Source organism: Zeugodacus cucurbitae, chromosome 2, assembly GCF_028554725.1.
Source record: "Zeugodacus cucurbitae isolate PBARC_wt_2022May chromosome 2, idZeuCucr1.2, whole genome shotgun sequence".
Taxonomy (NCBI): Eukaryota; Metazoa; Arthropoda; class Insecta; order Diptera; family Tephritidae; genus Zeugodacus; species Zeugodacus cucurbitae.
In genome coordinates this window covers 56,340,212-56,361,206 of record NC_071667.1, presented here as the reverse complement: position 1 = coordinate 56,361,206, position 20,995 = coordinate 56,340,212, and the positions used below count along the sequence as shown (strand labels likewise).

The 20,995-nt window shown below is 36.7% G+C and overlaps 1 protein-coding gene across 1 annotated transcript in view; it reads right to left on the bottom strand.

Moving 5' to 3' along the window:
• LOC105209508 (limbic system-associated membrane protein) overlaps nt 1–20,995 on the bottom strand; it is a 229,007-nt gene that overhangs the window by 158,970 nt on the left and 49,042 nt on the right. The gene's annotated exons all lie outside the window — the stretch shown is intronic.

Sequence of the window (20,995 nt, the reverse complement as noted above, 5' to 3'; positions counted from 1 at the left end):
ATGTCGCGAGTTCGTGAAAATTACGCGGAAATTCTCCATAACCTCAGAGTGTGCTCGAAAATGTGTCATCTGCTTAAGGGCTTAATTTCCGCTTTGTATTGCAAATTTTATGGAAATGGGGTGCGTTTTCATTATGTTATATATGTACACATATTTTAATCGAAAAATGTTTTTTTTTTATATATAGTTGAGTAGATGCCTGAATTTTCAGATCATTATTGAATTTATATTTGTCATAAAAAATGTTACATTTATAATGAGCAGGGGAAAATATATTATGGATTTTCGAAAACCTTATAGACTTGTACGAGAAATGGTATTTCGAAAGACAATCTGCTGAAAGTTTCGTAAAATTTGCAAAAGAAAAGTTTTTAAATTTTTTTAGAAAATCGTTTTGAGTAACATTTTGAGACCCTAAGTTCTAAACCATCGCTTTATCCAGAAAAAAACACGTTTAAAATCATATAATGATTTCTTGACATATTCAGGAAGGGTATTATATTTTCTAGTAAGAATATTTTTCGAATTATTTTATTTAAAATAAGAAACTACCAGCAAATACTTATAAAGCTTATTTCAATGCTTAAAAGCTCTGTAAGTTACAATATTGAAGTAAAAAAAGGGTTTTAACTAAAAGCTTGATATGATTTTGCCACCCGTAGTTCGTCCAACCAAAGTGCTAGTTTTAGGTTGCGCTAGGCTTTTTCCACGAACTTTTTTATATTTATACGATTCATATTCACATGGCGATTCTAATAGTTCCGAATCAAAAAGTTGCGAATCATTTCTCTGTAGTAGTTTGAAAGTGTGGTATGGACCAAGAATATCTTCAGCATGCTACCCATTCCAAACAGGATTTTTTTCTGAACCTGAAAAGTTTATTCTAAAATTCCACAAGCAAAAATATTTAAAACTTTATAAGAACTACTAAAGTAAAGTTCTTAAGGGCTTTTAAGAGCACTTTTGGAGCTTTTTCATAAGTGCTAATCTATCGGTTTCTCCAAATTTTTTTTTAACAAATATTGAATTCTTGACCAATTCTTTTCTAGTTAGAATAATTCACGAATCATTTGCTTGCAGTAGTTTGAAAGTTTAGATCAATAATACCTTCGGCATGCAACCAATTCCAATTTGAAATGAAATTATCTGAAGCGATTTTTCTAAAACTCCACGAGCGCCCATTGACCTCTGAGCTGTGTTCATCAAGTTGCTCGGCCTATAGTGGAACTTTGGATATTAATTTCTATATATTAAAATATTTTCTGTCGTCGAGAATGTCAAATTACGAGTGTTTACGTTGACAGCTGTCTTTAAACGAAATTATATTCTTCTACAAATATACCCTATACATCAAGCCTTTGCAAATGAGTTTTAACTCAAATTATCTTATAGAATTGTTGACCATTGATATTACAGGGTTAAAGAAACATCTGAGACTATGATAAAAAGCTCTTAGAGAGATTTTAAAAATTTTCATTTACTTTTGGTTTTGTTTTCGAGTTCTTCGATATTTTTTTAATACGTATAACTTTTCAAAATATAGAAACACAACAATATTAAGTACAATTAAATATCTGAGAGTTAATGCTGTATTAAACTTAAATTGAATTCACAATATCTAAACAAAAGCTCTCAAAAAGCTCGAAAAAGCTCACAGAAATCCCGAAACAGCAGAAATTAGTAAATTTTAAACTTGAATCGACTTTAAAGACACATTTTTGAAAATATCTCTTCAATCAATATTTAATAAATTCCTCAAATAATCAGTTAAAATTGTACAAAATATCTGGAATAGTGTCAGAAATAATATTAATATTATATTACATTTAACATTTATCTGAGGTAATTATCAAAAAATTTATATATTTTAATATAAAAAAAAAATAAATTTCACCAGAAAAATACAACTCTGCTGTCTCTAAAAAACTACTTCAACAACCACATAAAAATTTATGTTTTATGTGGCAGCGAGAAAAAAATATAAATACCAACATCAAGTACAAAACTTTAAGCTCATCATCTTTAATTAATAAATATTTAATATTTAAGTTAATTTAAATTTTTTATTTACCGTTATAATACACGCAGCAAAACAAGATAAACAGAAATCAAGTGTAACGTTTTTCACAAAAAAAAAAAACGAAAAACAAAAAAACATTTCCCCAGTTTAATACGCACACACACACACACCGCAGCACACATGTTTTTCACAATTTAACCGTTATGTGAACAAAAAAAAAATACAACCGTACCACAGGCGCTTCAATGGAATATAAAATTATAATGATAATAATAATTTTTACGCCACAACGCTTTTTATTATTTTTGCTGCTTTCGTAACATTACGCTGCTGTTGTTGTTGCTGCTCTTGTTGTTGTTGTCGACGTTGTTTTTTTCACTATTTATGTAATACAACAACAACCGCCAAATGCCGTCGAGGTTAAGTATACGCCAGGGAGTCGTGCTATTTCGCTGACTGGTGCAAATATGCAAATAGGGAAATGTACAATAACAACAACAAAGACAAGTGAAAAAAAAAATAATAATTTACAGGTATTACTTATGCAGCAATATCAGTCAAGGCTAACGTGTTGCGGTTCATGATATTTGCGGCACTTGGCGTGCAAATGTGTTGAAACTCACCACCTGGCCCACTCGCCACTCTTTGCCATGGCAGTCAACGCGCAAAACAAGCGTTGTTGTTGTTGCTGGTTGTTAGGTTTTTGCGTTTCTTTTGCGACAATTCATATCCGCGCTCATTGTTTTTGTTGTTGCCGTGCCGTTGTTTGCCACGTTGAATGAAATTGAATTTTTGAATGAGCCACAAAAGGAAAATATGACAAAGTAGCAATACAAGTGACACCACAAACAAAAAAGTACAAAAAAAAAGCAAATGAAAAGAAAAGAAAGTAGAAACGGTACAATATTGAGCAGCGAGCGGAAATGAAACGAAAAGTAATGTGGAATGAAAAACAACAACAACAACACTAAGCGCTAATGTGAAGACACACGCTGCTGGGGTGGCGTGTTGCATGCCACATAATACAAGCCAGCGAATGAATGGAGAATGGCAAAAACAGCAATTGAAATGTAAAATGGTTTGTACTTGCGGCACACGCGCACTCACAAACACACAAACACATTTGCATATCATTATATTCACATACATACACACACACACCCCGTTGCATATTGTGGCAGTTAGGTTTCACAATGGCGTCGCTGCTTCCGAAATGAAATGTAATGAAATTCAACGGGATTTTATAAAAAAGCAAGCGCGCCAAAAGCATCTTGGGAAAATTACCACAAGAATATGTGTTGATAAGCGCATATTTGAAATTCCATGCAATACAAACATATATACATATATACAAACATTTCTGTGCGCTGAAAACATAATCATTTTTTAATGAATCCAAGGCAGCGAAGCAGGCGGTGAGTCTTGTGCGCAAAAATTAAGTGGAAAAGCCAAAACAATGAAGCGCCGCTAATGGCTACCCTGGCTGGGGCTTGTGCCGCAACCGCTTCTTCTTACAGTATTCTTATAAAATATACATTTCGTACAAAACACTGCGGTTGCCAATAGGAAGTCATGCGGTCTGCTTGTACTCGTGTCGAGTAACGGTATAATGGCAACCACCAAAAATTCCGTCTATTGTTCGCCGGTAAAATGCGCGCCAGCATTGTCAGTTGCTAATGACCGCGTTAATATCTGTTGGTTGTGTGTGTGTGTGTGCGCTTTGCCAGCGGCTACTCTGTGCGCGCATAACGGTAAATGCAATATTTTCTTTATATTACTTATATTTACTTTAAATTTTGCCGCTTTGCATTGGCTTAGGCAAATATATTCGTTGTAGTGTAAAGTTGAATAATAATAATGAAAATATTTTAATAAATTAATTCTTTATTATTTCATATTTTTTTAAAGCTTCGCTCATCAAATCAAAATGACAAATATTAAATAAAAGATATAGAAAAGTGTATCAGTCAAATGAAATTCCCTTTCTAAAATTTTGCTCTGATTTATTTGAAATGTGACGGGAATTTCAATTTATTATGATTTTCTCATATTTTAATGGGAGTATTATTTTATGTGAACTTTTGAGATGTCGTATTACATCGATGGTCCCTAATTCGAGAAATATAAAAAAATTCAAATTATTATGGTCAATAGTGCAATAAAATATTCTCCAAAAGCAGTACGCAGTAGATTTATGAGGATCTTCGCAATCATAAACTGGCGGTTTATGCAACATTCTGGAAGTCATCTCATATCATAGTTGACATCCAGTTATATTTGTATATTTTAATGCTCTCAATTCTGTCTCATGAAATAATTACTTCAGGACAGTAATGTTTAGTATTCCAGCGAATAAAATTAAAAAACCTGCTGGTTTTTAGAAAACGATTACCCTCCCTAGATTCTATCTATCCATATAAATTATGACTTGCTGAGCTGAGCATGCTCTCCAATATCTATAGACGATAGAAGATATGAATTTTGATATATTTTCAAGATTTGGAAATCAAAGTAAATTCTTTGGAAATACAAAAGTGAAGAGGATTCAATCCACTCAATTAAAAAAAATTCAAAATCGTATACCTTTAAAGCCTAAGCTCCTTAAGATAAGCGGGGCAGATAGATATATTTATATATAATAATATTCCCCTTCTGAAAACCTTGACATTTCTCCCGCGCCCACAGAAAGTCTTACTACATTAGATCAAACAAATAGGCAATTAATAGACTAGCCGGAGAAAACTCAGTTAATATAAACTGTGTACCTGGTCATATAGGCATAGAAGAAAATGAAAAGGTGGATGAATAGGAGTGCTCAGTGGCAGACGGGAACCCAAATTGCTTAAATTTTCCTACACCTTTCAGATTACTCAAGCACTGCCTAAAGCAGGCTAGGGAAACATCTCAGGTCTTGGAGGGATCATCACTGCGCACTTAACTTTAAGAGGCCACCTGCAGAGACTTGGTATAGTAGAATCGAGGGCGAATGCAGAGCGTGCACGGAGAATTAAGAGACCTTAGAACATTATTTTTGCGATTGCGCAGTCTTCATTCGGTTAAGAATTGATACTTTCCAAGGCTCCCAATACTCTAACCTAAGAGATATTGGGCAGCTGGGATGGACAAAACATAGAAGTTTTGTCAAATCGACCGAGTTGTGTAGGTGACGCTTATCAGAGTACCTCTGGGGAGCACATTAGGTCCAACTATGGCCTAAGTGCGGTCAGGATCACTCAACAACCAACCAAACCCAACAGATCTTTTGAATTTCATCGAAAAACACTTTCTGCATCTTGTGAATTTATCCACAAACTTTTTTGTAGGTGATTTGTTAGTTTGAGAATAGTCTCACATGGTCAAAGATCTTAATCAGAAACTATCTATGCTCTTCTTTGAAATCCATATATGTATAAGGCTTGCGAATGTAATTAAGCTGACTGTTCCGACAGCTTATTAGAGTCGGCGGACATCTAAGCTCATTTGTCTCCATTCCTTTCTTACTATGTATACCGTAATAGTAATAGTAGTTATTCTATCAGTTTGAAAGAAGAAATCTGAAAAAAACTCTGGTTGATGACTCAGAGTCAATATGTGAGCCATATGTAATTTTCTCATTCGTAAGCTAGCGTTTAGATCAATCTTATCTTATACTTCATCATTCTGTTTGATTTCGATGGCGTTATACCAGCAATTGAAGACGTATCTAATCTTAAGATTCTAGGACAATTATTTGATAAAAAAAATACAGCCATCTTAAGCACAAAATCTACCAAGTACTGACTCATAAACTTGTGAACATAAATATTTAAAGACAAAATTTAAGCTTACTGTAGCTTATAAGTACCTAAGTGTACCTAGTGTAGGTGAGCATTTGCACTGTGAAAGACGTAAATCTACTTTGCTGAGCTAATGCAAATTTACAAAGAATGCTACGACAGTTATTCACCCACTTACACATACACACATATGCGCATGCACATCTCGTACATTGTGGCGATTGACTTTTGTTACGACAAAAACAGTTTTTTATTGCACCATCTATACTACGTCTCGTCTATAAATTGCGTGTATGTGCATGTGGCCCAGGGTAAGGGATTGCCATAAAAAGTTATTGCCAAGGTGCACATTTGACTTCATAGCGAAGTCGATATTCTGCGCAGACACTTCTGGAGTTGCTTTCTTTTTGTATATTTTTTTTTTTGAACATATAAAGTAGTGATGGCAATAAAATGAAATAAGCCACAATAAATATTTATGGTGTAGTTTATTTTCTGTTTCTATAGATGGCAGGTAGTGAATTTTCGCCTTTTTTATCATTTTCTTTTCAACCAACAAAATGGCGTTCAATAAAAAGTGCAGGACTTTTTGACTGGTTATCGTTTATGCATAAATGTGTGTAAGTAACACATAGTATTTTTCTGTTATTTTAGTGGTATAATCCACGAGAATTTTGTATTTTTAAGAATGTAAATTCGTTTGCAGAATATGCAAAATATCACTAAAATTTTAGTATAACCTGATCTTTATGGTACTGATGTTAGTTTAGTTAGATTAGTAACGTTCAAATAAATGTGTTTCGAGCGCTTCACTCAACTTATGGCATACTATTCACAACACAATCATTATTGGATAATATTTGACTGAATAGACCACGTCCAGAACGCAGTGATGAAAATATAGCAGCCATAGTTGAGAGTGTACACGAAGATCGTGTACAGTCGATTATGCACCGTTCGCAGCAACTTGATCTAATGTATGGAACGTCTTGGCCTATTTTACGTCGAGATCTTAAATTGAAAGCGTACAAAGCAGCTCGACCTTCCCAAGCGATATCTCTTCGCTCTATGGGCTCTTGAAAAGTTCCAAGAAGATCCGACGTTCGAAATTCTGTTTGGCGATTAGGACCATTACTGGTTCAATGACTAGTTCAATGACAAGAGATTCTAGAACTGCCATTTTATCCAGAAAAAAAAAAACGGTTTGGTGTGATTTGTGGACCGAAGCGATCATCGGCCCATATGTCTTCAAAAATAACGCCGGTGAGAACATAACCGTCAATGGCGACTGTTATCGGACCTGACCTGAAATTGATGCTCGTGATCTCGGCGACATTTGGTTTCGACGGCACCACTTCCCGCACATCATATCAATCAATAGATTTTTTGAGAGTACTCTTCGGTGAACAGATAATTTCACACTTTGGGCCGGTCGATCGGCCACCAAGATCGTGTCATATCACACCGTTAGACTTTTTCTTGGGGGATATATAAAGTCTACAGTATATGCGGACAATTCCGCTTCGATTCAGGCCTTGGAGCAAAACATTATGCGTGTCATTCGCTGAAATGCTCCATACCATATGAGACGTAGCCGCGGCCTACATTTGAAAGAGACAATCTTCAAAAAATAGATGACTCGAATAAATTCCAAAGAATGTTCTTTCGAAGGACAATAAACATTCGACGTTAAATTTGAGTTTTCTGTGTTTTTTTTATTAGGGAACCTAGAAATGGATCACCCTTTAGTATAATAAACAGACTGAAGGCATTTTTTAAATGTTGGAACCGTAAAGTCCTAACAATGATATACAGAATTTACGCGGTTTATGTTGCAAACGGCGAGTAGCTGAAGAGAGTAGAGAATCCAAAGAGAAGTAGGGTTTTTTTAATTTTTTTTTCTAATTTTTGGCGCTCTGCAATTGATTGATATCAACGAATGGTTCAAGTACTAAATCGCTGTCTCTACAACTCCTTCCATCGAACTGTTAATAAAAATGTGATACATTTTTTATCTCGACTCCATTTGGATTAAAATTGTTGGTGTGACTTGTTAAATTGTAGTTTTTTTTTTGAAATTCATATACCATTATTTAACTTAATTTACCCGCAATCAATATCATTAATGTAGTTTTACATGATGTCAAAAATCGAATAAGAGCTTCCATATCATTTTTTAAACAGCAACCAACAGAAGTCAATATATGCTTTACGCTCCATTTTAAAACTGTAAACAAATTTGAGTGTTTGCTTACAAGAAGCAGTTTGTGTCGAGTGCTTGTATGTGTGTGTGTGTGCTGATTTCCCTCTCATTCATATTGCTGTACAAAACTGCAACTCCATTAGATTTTCAATAATCATCTAACCAACAACAACAACAACAACGACGACGAGAGATTGCTTTCACTCTATTTGCGCTCATTTACCGACAACAAAAATTACAAAAACAAAGTGAAATTTATAATGCATACGCGCACATACACATACATACTCACACATATATATATATGTGTGTGTGTGTGCCTTCCACATAATGTGGAACATGAAAAGTTTTGTTGAATCAAAGGATTGCCAGTGTAGAGTTTTGTGCAAAGTCATGAATTTAAATGCGCTGCTCGCTGGTGTTGACCTCAAAGCGAACTCGGTTGAAATGAGCGAATCAACAAATGAGGCAAAGCGTTACACTAACGGCACTCCATATACCAACACACACACACACATGTATACATATATGACAAATTAACGAGGATGAGTGTTGCCAGTTGCGCTCTGGTTAGCATGTGTGTGTGTTTGTTGCTTTGGTAATGGTTTTTAAGTTTTCTAATTACAAGTGCACTTGTGCTACTTTTTATCACTTTTTTCTACTTCGAAATACATACAGTTTGTGGCAAGTAATAAATGCTTTTACTCGTTGCTTTTATTAATAGAATGTGGGGGTGTCACTTTAGCCAAATGCTGCCCCATTTTTCGATATTCGAGTCTTACTTTTTCGCCATTTTCTGCACTTCAGCGCGAGTGTGTTAAACAAAGTGTAGATGGCAGCTATTGACACCAAATATTTAGTGTTAGTTACTCATAATTTGCGATAGAGAAATGTCATAGATACGTACTTATATAACTGGTATAGCACAAAAATTAGGTTATGTTTTAAATATATATCACAACAACAAACTACTTATGAAGTCGCGAACCAACGATGTTCGTGCCAACATAGCCATCCATTGTCGTCTATGTTCGCTCGAACACAACCAATTTGGAATCATTTATCTTTTTCTCGAACAAAATGTCAACAACACAAATTTGAACATGAACACTAACACCAACGGTGAAAATTTCATCGAACCGAATACGTTCGTCGAACAAATTCTGCTGTGGATGGTCTACTTCTCATATAAAAATTTTAGAATTAAAAACGAAATAGTTGGTACTGAGAAGAGAGTTCTGCAAGATTCTAAATTTAATGAAACCCAATTAGTTGAAATCTGGACTATTGGCTCCAAGAAGCAAATAGGCATGCTTGATGTAGAACTCAGTTCTCTAAAATGTGAGACTCAGTTCAGTCGAATATCTTAGAAAATTACCATCGATATGAATATTATAAAAATTCTTAGGCATTCGGCTAAGTACTCCCAATTCGTTTGTATTAGTTCGGATTAAGATATCAACCCTGGTCATCGAGACTAGGTTAGGTAAGGTTTGTAGGCAGATCTCTGCATATACAGAAGATTTCACTTAGACAGCTTAGCGCGCTGTCAATTGTGTCTAGAAAACTCCCGAAGAATCCCGAAAACCCTTAAAATTCAGCAAAACGCTTGGAATCTGTTACGAACTTCTTTAGTCGGCTAATGTCGATTCTAAAGCTAAAATAGAGCTAATTACTTCAATAAACAATGCGCGGAATGGAAAATTGGTAGAATGTTCCCGATTTATCGTCAGAAGTATATAACGATACATTCTAGGGCGAGCTCTTCCTTCTTTTGCATGAAATAGAGGATTCCAGAAGTTTTTTGGTGAGGAATGGTGAGTGGGGTATTGAGGAAGCCTTTTCCATGCCTCTCGCAGGTTTTTCGCTAACCACTAAGCTATTGGGTAAACCTCTCTGGGGTTTATATGGCGTCTACACTCTGCAAAGGACATCTTTTCTATTAGAAAAAAAAAAGGAATATTAATATGATAGTTGAAAATAGGATTATATTTGGATTCGAAAGTCAAAATTTTCACGTGGTATCTGTATCGGAAGAGTGAGGATATTTAATGGCATCTAACGAGAATGTGAAAAAAATATAAGCGTTGAACGGATTTCAGATATAAGTATTCCAGGACGACTCATCTAATCTGTCTGTCTGTAATATTTGTGTGTTTTGACACAAGATACAAGGTTACCAATAACAGGACACAAGAATTAATTAATCTCTGCTTCCAATAAATACTAAAATGATGCTTGTCAAGTGTGTTTTAAGATCTCCGCCATAAATCTAAAGTGTTTAAAGTGTCAAAACTGTTAAGCTGAAAGTGAATTTTATGCACAAAGGATACTATCATTGTACTTTAGCTATAGAGTTTGACTACCTTTCGCAATAAAAACACATGACTATGTAATAACTGACAGTGAAGAATCTTTATCCCAGTCACATACAACGGTTAAGCGCTCAGCTTAAGACATAAACGATTGTATGTAGTAAATTTTACTAGCGGCTTAAGTGCAGCCTTCACTAATACCTCCAAGGCTCCACACACACACACACTCTCACAAGCTGCGTAGCGAATCGAATGTGCTCAAAGTGCTTAAAATTGCTTACGCAGCTTATATTAGCAAACGAGAACAGTAAATATATGACAACAAAAACATTTAACAACAAGCAACCAACTAAAATCACTGAAGCTTAGAAAGCAGCCATTACAACAAAGACGAGTGAGCCGCTCAATAACAACAATAAAAGAGAAGAGAATCGTAAGGTATTATGTCTGTGTAGACATAGTATAGCAACAAATAGTTAATGAATAACCGTTAGCTGCCAGCAGCAAAGCGTGTAAAATTGCTTTTCTTTGTTTGTTGTCAGAGCAACTTTTCAAAAACATTTCCACTCAATTAAATCGCTGAAAACCGAAATTTATTAATTACGCGCGACTAAAAGCGGCAACGATGGCAACATGGTGCGGTGGTTGCCACATGCATGCAATATATATAAGTATATATAAATATATAAAGAGCTATATGCCAGTAGTTGTTAGCTATTTAGTTTAGTAGAATGGCAAAACTTGATGGCAGAACAAAGAAAATCAATTTCGGCTGACTTTTGTGCGATGTTATGCTGCAACATTAAGTGGCAACTAGCAATTTGCGATCGTCATAAACAAAAATCACTGCAATAACAACAAAAAAAGTTGAATAACATGTTTGTAAATGTAGATAAGACATAATTAAAACATTCACGACGACTGGGTACAGCAATTACAACTGCTTAGAAGTTGAAAGAATTATTAGAAAAGCAGCTAACCCAACTCAAAGCGGCAAGCAGCGCTGCAAAAACGTAAGAATTAAACAAGCAAGTATATCTGACACAAATGACACAGCAGACAATTCCCACGAAAGTAATTGGCAAATCTCTGCCAGAATCTCACAGTTCCACAAACCCACAAACCCACCGACCCACTAACAACACATCCGCCGCGCTGCCGATAAAAAGTCGCCGCCGCCGCCAAATGTTGCTGCTAATTTATAATGTTTCCCGAATGCGCACACAAATTCGGTTTCGGCTTTTCTGCATCAGCTGTCACAAGCGGCGAAAATCACCGCTGCAAATATTACTACATTGTTGTGGATTTAAATACAAGCATTTTGTTGCTATTTATGCGGCATATTAATCTGTTTGTCGGTATGTAGAAGCGTTTCATTGGCGCGTGCACTATTTTAGCGTGGAGGTTGGGACGGCGGGCCTAAATAACTTTCGGCTCGTTTGCGCCAAATCAATTGCGTACTCAAAGGGAAATGAAATATTCGCTTAGTTGAAGAGTTTCAAAGTTGTAATTATGTTTGACAGCGAGACGCGTTTAATTTCTCTGTGCTTTGTAGCTGAAGAGGTGTGCACTGGGTTTGGGTAGGCCTGTAGAGTATTGTTTTCCTTTTTTGTAATAAAATATGAAAATTGGAGAGCATAGCCTTAGACATAAGTGAGACAAAAGATTAATTAAAAACTGCTCCCGCTACTGCTTTTAAGTTTCAAACACACCAGTGAGTTCGTGGGTACAATTTAGACAAGTCTTATTGATATGACTTAATAATACATTCATATATAATCGTAATCGAGTACATTCGTGACGTAAAAAAATATTTTCCCAATAAATATGGACAATCAGCTGGAATTAATAACTTTTGAATATATGAAGTTTGAAGGAGCTTCATATAAGGTTATAACGGGTGATTTTTTTGAGGTTAGGATTTTCATGCATTAGTATTTGACAGATCACGTGGGATTTCAGACATGGTGTCAAAGAGAAAGATGCTCAGTATGCTTTGACATTTCATCATGAATAGACTTACTAACGAGCAACGCTTGCAAATCATTGAATTTTATTACCAAAATCAGTGTTCGGTTCGAAATGTGTTTCGCGCTTTACGTCCGATTTATGGTCTACATAATCGACCAAGTGAGCAAACAATTAATGCGATTGTGACCAAGTTTCGCACTCAGTTTACTTTATTGGACATTAAACCAACCACACGAATGCGTACAGTGCGTACAGAAGAGAATATTGCGTCTGTTTCTGAGAGTGTGGCTGAAGACCGTGAAATGTCGATTCGTCGCCGTTCGCAGCAATTGGGTTTGTGTTATTCGACCACATGGAAGATTTTACGCAAAGATCTTGGTGTAAAACCGTATAAAATACAGCTCGTGCAAGAACTGAAGCCGAACGATCTGCCACAACGTCGAATTTTCAGTGAATGGGCCCTAGAAAAGTTGGCAGAAAATCCGCTTTTTTATCGACAAATTTTGTTCAGCGATGAGGCTCATTTCTGGTTGAATGGCTACGTAAATAAGCAAAATTGCCGCATTTGGGGTGAAGAGCAACCAGAAGCCGTTCAAGAACTGCCCATGCATCCCGAAAAATGCACTGTTTGGTGTGGTTTGTACGCTGGTGGAATCATTGGACCGTATTTTTTCAAAGATGCTGTTGGACGCAACGTTACGGTGAATGGCGATCGCTATCGTTCGATGCTAACAAACTTTTTGTTGCCAAAAATGGAAGAACTGAACTTGGTTGACATGTGGTTTCAACAAGATGGCGCTACATGCCACACAGCTCGCGATTCTATGGCCATTTTGAGGGAAAACTTCGGAGAACAATTCATCTCAAGAAATGGACCCGTAAGTTGGCCACCAAGATCATGCGATTTAACGCCTTTAGACTATTTTTTGTGGGGCTACGTCAAGTCTAAAGTCTACAGAAATAAGCCAGCAACTATTCCAGCTTTGGAAGACAACATTTCCGAAGAAATTCGGGCTATTCCGGCCGAAATGCTCGAAAAAGTTGCCCAAAATTGGACTTTCCGAATGGACCACCTAAGACGCAGCCGCGGTCAACATTTAAATGAAATTATCTTCAAAAAGTAAATGTCATGAACCAATCTAACGTTTCAAATAAAGAACCGATGAGATTTTGCAAATTTTATGCGTTTTTTTTTTTTTAAAAAGTTATCAAGCTCTTAAAAAATCACCCTTTATTAAGCCTTCAGTGTAGGGCTTTTAAAATTATTCGATTAACCTGAAAACCAATTATTCGAATATCCGGTTTGTAACCGCTCGTACGAATATTAACCGGTTAGCACTATTCGATAAGTCGCAATGTTACGACTATTCGAATAGTCGTTCTACTGCGGTTATTCGAATAGTTATACTGTCACTATTCGAATAAATGAAAATTGTTTAAAATCCAAGCAGCCTTTGATTTTTGTTTGTTTTTACTTGTGAAAATATCAATTGTGCGCATTTTTCCTGTGTTTCACATTTTTCAATAAAAGTAGAAATTCAAGGGGTTATATACAGTTAGACGGCCGAAAAAAAGTGAATTTTCTAGAATTTTTTCTGAGAAAACTTTTTAATTTATTGATCCAAAAATTTATACACATATTATGGTATCTTTTAACTGTATTTTAAGACTTAGTACTAGTAAAAATATTTATTTCAAAAAGAGCTACAGCTGATCTCCAGGAGCTCCTCTCAAAAAGACGTTTTGCGGTGACCACTATATCTCGGAACTGGATCATATGAAATTAAAAAACCAAGCAGATTTTGTTAAAATAATGTTAAATCTAGTAATTAATCGAAGGAATAAGCAAAATAAATTTTTTTGACAAAATGGCGGTTTCTCAAAAAAAAAATCGATTCTTCACCGAAATTTCGGCCTTAAATTGTTTATAAAAAAAAAATATTTATCGGAGAGAAAAAATCTTCGATTAATTACTAAAAAATATATTTAAGAAGGTCGTGTTAAAATTTCAGACTAATCGGTCTAGCCGTTTTCGAGTAATGTTGGTCACCGACTTTGAAAACACCATTTTGATAAAAATGCGCTGCCGCTCGGACTTTGTACTTCCAAGCACTCTGAAACGCCTTTTCAAATTTGCTTGTAACTTTGAAAATATATATATATGTATATAACCCCTTAATGAACTTACACTATTGGAGTCCCACATAAAAATCTAAACAAATCGGAACCCCTTCGGCTACGTAGATCTGACAAAAAGTGGAATGATTGGAACCCTGTTCTATAGATAATTGCTTTGCTGAAACCCTGCAGCAAATAAAGGAGTTTCATTAAAAAAAATGGAATGTATGATCTAAAACATTTAGAATATAAAGCAACCTAGATTATTTTCTATTATGCCTAAGACAGGGTGACTCACTATCGTGCGACTTCTTCAATCTATTGCTGGAAAAAATAATACGAGCTGCAGAACTAAATAGAGAGGGTACAATCTTCTACAAGAGTGTACAGCTCCTGGCGTATGCCGATGATATTGATATCATCGGAAGCAACAACCGCGCCGTTTGTTCTGCGTTTTCCAGACTAGATAAAGAAGCGAAGCGTATGGGTCTGGTGGTGAATGAGGACAAGACGAAATATCTCCTGTCATCAAACAAACAGTCAGCGCACTCGCGTCTTGGCTCCCACGTCACTGTTGACAGTCATAACTTTGAAGTTGTAGATAATTTCTTTTATCTGGGAACCAGCATTAACAACACCAACAATGTCAGCCTTGAAATCCAACGCAGAATCACTCTTGCCAACAGGTGCTACTTTGGACTGAGTAGGCAATTGAAAAGTAAAGTCCTCTCTCGACGAACCAAAATCAAACTCTATAAGTCGCTCATTATTCCCGTCCTGATGTATGGCGCTGAAGCGTGGACGATGACAACATCCGATGAGACGACTCTTGGGGTTTTCGAGAGAAAGGTTTTGCGCAAGATTTATGGTCCTCTAAACATTGGCAATGGCGAATACCGCAGACGATGGAACGATGAGCTGTACGATTTATACGACGACATTGACATAGTTCAGCGAATAAAAAGACAGCGGCTACGCTGGCTAGGTCATGTTGTACGGATGGAAGAAAACACTCCAGCTCTGAAAGTATTCGATGCAGTACCCGCTGGAGGAAACCGCGGAAGAGGACGACCTCCACTCCGGTGGAAAGACCAAGTGCAAAGTGACCTGGCTTCACTTGGTGTTTCCAGTTGGCGCCAAAAAGCAAAAAGGAGGAATGAGTGGCGCGCTCTGGTGGATTCGGCTATAATCGCTTAAAGCGGTTCCTACGCCAAATATATATATATATATATAAGACAGACATATGGTTTCAGTACTACGATATGTACTACAATAAAAGCTCAAGAAACCATATACCAGCATAGTGGCACACATGTAGTATTGTACTATGTTTACATCCATCAGCTGATGCAAATAAATTCAAGCAAAATATAATTATGAATAACAGGCAGAAAAATTGATCCTGACTTAGTTACTAAACAATCTTAAAAAATTATTGTCCATTATAATTATTACATATTTTTCACATAATTTTTTTCAAATTTTGTTTTTTGATTTCAATTTATTTTGAATTTAATTTATTTTCTGTATGTCAAAATGTCAGAAAACATATGATTGTGGCAGAAGAGCTTAAAGCTTTCCGTGTGTTCAATGCAATCCATTGTAGTACATTTCACGACACCACAAAATTTCAATGGTTTCTAGAACTCTATTGTAGTACGGAACACCATTTGCTTTCAAACAAAATCGGAATACCGGTGATACACATATGGTTTCTGAAGCATTGCTTGTTCGCTTGACTACCAAAAAGCAAATATTTGTATAATCACAAGTTAAGATGGGATTAGCGGATTTAGAAGGCTTATCGATTACAAAAGCAAAAACAAAATAAATCTTCTGCTATAGTAAATGCAAATTTTAGTGGAGCGATCAAAATAAATGATCCCACCCCCATCTGAACTAGTTAACAGAATCTCTTTTGGACTTATATGTGATCGTTCAATGTATTAAACAGCTTGGCGCATATTTTACCTAGACAGCAATTAATTTTCACAAAGTATAGCGGATTTTAATTATTCCTTATTTAAGGTAATGTTTTCCTGTTCGCCGTAAATTATTTAGAAATTAATGAAACTTTTCCATTATCTTTTCTGTTTACATCTTACTCACTTTGTTTGTGATATTTACGTCTACCAGAAGAAGAAGAATAGTGCAACGGTACATCTAATCTACACTTAAATTTTGGTTTAAAATATATTCAGTTAATTGGATGCACGAAAACTTTCGTTAGCTTCAGGTCTCCAGTTGAAGCAGCCGACAGACAAAGAGGTAACATAGCTACACGACTACAAAAGATCAGTTACAAGATTTGTACAATATACATAATATACAAAAATAATAGTCTCTCTTCCAATCTACATGGCTATATACTACTTGAAGCTTTCATTCCAGCAGCTGTAACACTGTGCAGTTGAACTTAATTAAATTTGCAACAATTTTCGAACGCTTATGCAAGCGCACTAAATTGGGGCACTGTTACATACATATGTACATATCTGAGTGCCAAAATGCAACGATATACGTGCAATTGAAAACTCTGGTGAGGCAAAAAGAAATAATCGTTTGCCTTTAACCGGAATTCCAAGATGTTGCTATCGCTTAGCTTCCGGCGTACCGTGTGTACTACTTTTGGCATGGCGAATTTTAGAGTTTGCTTTGACCCGGCAATGGTATACATATGCGTTGCAAGTATAGCAAGGATGTGCTTTGTTCTAGCTGAACTTTGTATTTGTATTTGCATTTGTATTGTAGGAGTTTGTATATACTTTTGTGTATGAGGGCAAAGAGACTCATCTCTATGGAATATGAGCTTAGCCAACTGCTGTCTGTGATATGAATTGTACAAATTGTATGAGGAAATTTATTTGAAAAACTGAATGTACACAGTGCCTTTGGTTTCCAAGCAAAATTTCACTATGATACTGCCTTACAATGTTACTTTAAAGCACTGTTCCACAAGTTCATAAATATTAGAAAGCCTTTTGGCAACTCCATTAGTCTGGTTGTCTATCGGCACTAAATTTTTGCTATACTTTTGGACTAAATATTCATGAACTTTAGCTAATTTATAGTCGAAATTAATAAATTGTTCATAAAAGAGCTTTGTTTCAAAATAGACCAGCGAATATATGCTCCAGCGGGGCGTATGAGTGACATTCCTGAAATTATGAATACAGTTCTCAGCTCTCATTGTAACAACAAGAAAATCATTTCAGGAAGAAGCTTAAGTTACTGCAAAAGTACAAACACTAATGTTAAGTAGATCAACGTAAAACTTCCTGCACTTCGGCAAACGTACGAAAGTGCGCAAGTAACCTAAAAACCAAAAAATAACGGTAATAAAAGTAAAGCGGCTGCAATGAAAGTGCACACTCGCACAGTTTTCTTTGCGCAAGAATTTAAGTATTTTGCCACGCGTTGCCATACAGATAACTTTTTAATTGTCTCTACTGCTTGTTGTAGTTGTTTTGATATTTACTTCCTCAGGTTGTGCCGCTCACGACTGAGTTTGTGTGGCGCCAGCATGTATACGTGTCAAGTTAAAAGTTAAACAACAGGCAACCAGCGCACGTAGTTCGGCGCAGTGATTCCGGCAGGGCGACACGGAAGGGAAAAAGTGAACGAAACGCAAACTGCATTTTAAGAATATTGTGGAAGAAGAGAGGGAAAAATAGGAAACCGGCGCAAAGTGCGTAATGCATAAAAAATCAAGTCGCCACACAGATGCGGAGGAAGTGAGAGAGAGCTGCGTTTGCGCACCGAAGCTTTTGCAGTTAGTTGCGCCACAGACTACCGCTACACACACCCATATGTACGTAAAGCTTTTAATGTAGTTGTGGCAGGAATAAAAACAAGCTTTGCAAAATTGTTGTTGCCGCTGAAAGTGAGTGCACAACGCAGAGAAAAATAGACTGCTTCAAAATGTGGCGGTATTTAAGCTCATTTCCGCAATGTAATTTACCTGTGAGGCTAAAAGTATTTACTTTGCAACATGGCGCACGCCTTACGCCTAGCATTCTACATAAATATGGCATAAATATTTACGTGAGCGTTGCACCGTATAATATAGTAGAGCACAACATAGCATAGCACAACACAAGACAACATAGCACAACAGAACACCACACAGCACACAACCAACCACATCGTCCCACTACCGCTGTCGACTGTGCAGTAACTATTAGCAACCGCCTGTAGACGCGCGGCATGTTTAAACCACCTTCAACTCAAATACATACTTACTTGCAACAAACCCTTTAGCGACTGGCTAAAAATTTGTTGTTGAGTGCGTTGCGGTGGCGCATTGAGTTAATGTTGCCCGCTTAATTGTTGCCATTTGCAGCTTGCGCTTGCTGCTGTGCTGTGGTCGCAGCTTAGATCCCTGTAACGGCAAGTGAGGCATTGTCGGAGCTTTAATGCACTTGAAGAAACGTTCATATGATTATCTTCGAACAGTATTTGGAAGGTTCAATAGACTTATTTTCCATTTAAACCGCTCTAGCGCAGCTGAGAACGGAAGACCTTTTGGCGGCTTTAAGTGTTGCATGGGGGAACACCTCAGGTCTTGGAAGATAGAGCGTACGATAAAATTATTTTGGCTAGTGGAAAGTAATCTTTACGTGGGTATTGCTCTTGAGACCTCCGGTTCTGTAGTTTGGAAACCCAGAACAGCTATACCTTTGCGAATGCCTAACCTTCTATCGACTGAGTCGGGATAACTTCAAAGACTAGTGTTGTTCTCATCTAAAAGAAATTGTGTAGTTAGGTCGGAAAAAGTTAAGGAATAGTATTATATCAACCGTGCCAAGCTTACTTGAGACTCATTTAGGAACACCATGAGCTCAATGATAGTGACTCAAGTGTCACCGATTGCAGTCAGACATTTTGCAACATCTCCAGTCAACAAACGCACCATCCAAATGAACAACTTGCGAGTTCTATATGTATAGATATATGTACATCCGTTAGATATTTAGTTTCTGAAATACACTCAGTGTTTATACATTATGTCCAAGGGTGTCCACTGCCAAAAAAGCTTCCATTTTTACCAAGATCAGTATTTGAAACCCCGAACCACGAGCTTTGTGTTTGGCTTAACAGAAAATATAATTTTTCGTATATCAGGCTAAAAGCACAGATGTGAGTATATCTCGCTCCTGAATTCTTATCTTTAATACCAAATCTTTCATGCTTCTAAGTATATTCTTTAACCCTTTACTACATTATATATGTATATTAGGTATGGTTAGGTTAAGTTAAAGGTCTAATCCAATGGATCTCACTTGGCCAGCTATAGTCGCCAATCCTTTGCGATACCGTGAACTCCTAAATATATATAACTCAGACATTCCAGAGTCGACGAAGCGCTTTGAGTCTGCTAGGAATTTGTCGGGCTAATTAACGTGGTTTGCTGAATCTTGTGCTACCGAGATATTCCAACCTCAGTGAGGCAAAAGCTGTACAGGAATGAAGAAAGTGTTTAGATATTTCAATCTCGTCTTGCTCCATACAACATCGTCTCATGGCAAGTGAGCCTATTTGAAAGTGTCCAGTAAGGGTTCCTATCATTACATAGCGCTGAATCTAGCTGAGAGCAAGTAGTTTAGTGGACCTCATACGTTCCACTATGAGCCAAAAGGATCTCGCAGTCGCTCAGTTACTGGTCATTAACATCGCCTACCGAACTCATGCGAGGTTCCCAGATCCAAAGCAGAACTTAAAGGAATACCCTAGCACCAGCTAGTTGCCAGTCTGATAAGATTGTGCCTCGAACTCCCGCATTTGCAAGCTCATCAGTTTTGCAGTTCCTAGCAATTACGCTGACACCCGCCACCCGGCAGATGAGTCTAATACTGAAGTAGTCTGTAGTAGTCCCAAGCCAATATTGTCACTCTGCTATATATAGTTAAAAACGACTTAATTTTATATTGGCCACTGAAGGGCAAGGTTAAGAATAGTTTAGGAGTTTGGTTTCGAAGATTTATGCTCTTTCTTAATCTATGTGTAGTCTTCGTAATATATCCATTTAAGAGATTTGGTGAGAAAAAAATATTGAATTTATATTCTGAAATTCTTAAAATTCAATACTTGAATATAGTACAGTTTTCGAAGTGGATGAAATTGTATGAATAAATTTCAAGTGTATGCGCCACACAGCGTCAAAGCGGGATTTGAACTTTCGAGTGGTTTTTGGTGTTTATCTGCGCGCATTGTGGTTGCGAGTGTAACTCTCTGTGCGGGTGTGTGTGTGGTATTTGTGTAAATGCGTTTTAGAAGTAAGCAGTCGTGACTTGCAGCTACTTGCTATGCCAGGCGGATGCACGGCGAAGTGAACCGGCGGCGTGGCAAGCGTGGCTTACGGAACCTATTTCGCCGACGACTAGGATTTAAGCATTTACGAGTGTAAACAAAGGAAACTGCAAAATAAAGCTAGTGGGGGGTAAAAAATGCAAAAAAAGTTAAGAATTTATATCTGAGGCAGTGTGTGTATGTGTGTATTAGAGTGGATGCAAAGCAGATTCAAAGCTGAAGGTTGTTGAATAAAGTAAGGCAGGAAGTAAATGGAAAAAATGTGGAAGGCAACGCTTAAATG